This window comes from Anopheles aquasalis, chromosome 2, assembly GCF_943734665.1.
Source record: "Anopheles aquasalis chromosome 2, idAnoAquaMG_Q_19, whole genome shotgun sequence".
Classification (NCBI taxonomy): domain Eukaryota; kingdom Metazoa; phylum Arthropoda; class Insecta; order Diptera; family Culicidae; genus Anopheles; species Anopheles aquasalis.
In genome coordinates this window covers 89110647-89113146 of record NC_064877.1, presented here as the reverse complement: position 1 = coordinate 89113146, position 2500 = coordinate 89110647, and the positions used below count along the sequence as shown (strand labels likewise).

At 49.2% G+C, this 2500-nt stretch overlaps 1 protein-coding gene across 6 annotated transcripts in view; it reads left to right on the top strand.

The window, feature by feature from the left end:
- LOC126570763 (uncharacterized) overlaps positions 1-2500 on the top strand; it is a 34619-nt gene that overhangs the window by 28204 nt on the left and 3915 nt on the right. The gene's annotated exons all lie outside the window — the stretch shown is intronic.

The window sequence follows — 2500 nt, the reverse complement described above, 5'->3', positions numbered from 1 at the left end:
TCGAAGATAACGTTGCGGCCCCAAAGAAGAAATCAACGAAATCTGATGTCATACAGCTCATGTCACCCTTCGTTAGCGCGACTTTAGCGCGACCAACCTCATCGGAAACAAGATGAACCGACCTTAGCGACCTTCGCTGAGACGAAAAAATATTCTCCCCGATGGTGCTCCGAGGCAGCATTTTTCTTCATTTATTTATTCATAAACCTCACACGTGGAAATATTGAAATCGATCGTCGATCAATTTCTGATGCGATGATGATCGTACGAAACACACTAAAAGGTGCTGGTGCTCTTCCTCATATCATGATGTCATACGCGGCGGTGTATTAACGGTGACGAATTAGTGTCACCTCTTCGGTCAGTGGAGTGTCACGCGAGTGAAACTCGATACTAGGAACCTCGAAAATTGAGAACGACGAAACCATCTAGTGAAGCAATCGAAAAGGCTGGCTGGCTGACCGTACGTTCTATTTCTGGTTCCCGGTCTTCTGCACGTGGCAGACAAGTTGATGGCCTCGTAGGGCTCGAGTGGATTGAGCGGAACGGAATCGTTCAATTAATTATTGGTGAATCTTTGAGTTGATCGCTGGCTAGCAGGATCGTTCCTCCTCGGCTAAATGCCGACTACCTTGGCCAATTCAAGTCGAAGCAACGCAGCCGAACGCTAGCCAACCGGCTGAGTTGATAGGGCTTAATCTTCCGCCAAGGGAATCCAATCATCCGATCAGTTTACAGCTTCGTGTTCCGCGTCACCGTTCGACCGTGCTGACCGGGTCGAATGGGTCAATCCGATTTAATAAGGCCAAACAATCCAATGAACGACGATGATGGAGCAGGAGAACTGGTGGAACTGGGCCCTTGGGATTTGGAGGCATCTTCGATAAACATTTCAATCCCAGCGTTATCCCGCACCACACAGCCCTTGGCCGACACCCTCGGGACACGGGATGAGATCGATAAAAAGTAATCACTAAATCACCTGTCCATCATCTTCCTCGTGCTGCGCCGGCTACCCATCCGTCGGACGCCGGATTCCCGATGAGACCGAAGGCTGAAGCTATTTGCTTCACCACCGCTCAACCGATTCCATGTTGAGATAGATCGCGTGTTCCTACGGTTAAGCGCAAAAAGGCAATTGGAACTCGATGAGAGAGAGGAAGAGGACGGCCACACGGGCACGATGTGTTTATGTTTTCCCATTCTCAGATTACGAAAAGCAAATAATCTGTCCTCGGGCCGCTTCTGCACTCCAACACGATGAACGATGAAGTGACGACAGTCGTCGTCAGTCAGTCAGTCAGTCAGTCGGTCGGTTGATTGAGAAGTTTTCTTACGCTACATGTTAAGCACATTCCAGCACAGGTATCACAACACACTCTCTCGTTGTCAGAGCATAACAGAAGCAGACCGGGACCGAGACCGTGCACATCATCGCCATCGTCACCGTCGTCATCGTCGTGGAGGCCAAAGTCACCTCGAATTGGAAAAGTTTCTTCCCCCCTCCCCGAAAATGAACCGTTTATGGTGTGGAAATTTTGTGTCTTGGTCGTTTCATTTTCCAATTTCTATCCTTCCCACGGGCACTCTACACCTAGCGGAGCCGCGTTATGCCTTTTTGGCGAGTTGCTTGCTTGGAAGGACGAAAATAGGATTCGAGCTGGTGGTCGTCGACCATGAATGCTCTTCTCTTACTGTCCTCCTTCTCCTCCGTCCTAGATGAGCAGTAACATCGCCGAGCCACCCAGAAAGGCGTGTTCGCTCAACCTGCGGTGCGAGGTTTCACCTCCTCCCCCCCCCCATTCTCGTACCAATTTTGTCGAGTAACTTTTCCATTCCAGCAACACCTACATTACCCACTCGCCCAGAAAACAATATTGGAATATTTGCAATCGCGCAGAAAATTATCCCTCACTCTGGTCGGTTCTTGCCCGGCCCGTTGTGGGAGAGCATCAAACCGGGCTGAAGTCAAAACAGGGTAATTGAACGACGAAATCGGAGAAAGTTGTTTGGAAGATACTTTGAAGCTTATCCTTCAAAACGAGCAGAGGTGCAGATTGAGGCGAGTTGTCAAATAAAATGTCCCTTTTTTCGGGCCCCATCTGTTTAATATTCCTGCTAGATTCTTCAGTCCACGGTACGCGTAAACCGCAAACGTATAGAGGGCATAGAAAGGTGAGCCCTCTGGGCTTCCGGTGACAATAATGAACCTCATCTTTCATCTTTACACAACGGAATGGCCCGTAATTCTTCTACTGGACCAAGAATCCGGTGAGACCACAGATGCGGACGCCACAGATGAGGGTGCAATGACATTGAACCATAGCATACATCAAGAGAGAAAAAGATAGAACATCAACGAAAGCCCCACGAGCGATATGTGCATCCGGTTGGATGTTGAACAGAAACGGCATTACTCAGGGCGGGAGTCTGTTGTGAACACCCCATCCGCGAAGAGGGCTGATAAGATGGCAGCCGTTTTGTAGCATAACATTTTGTA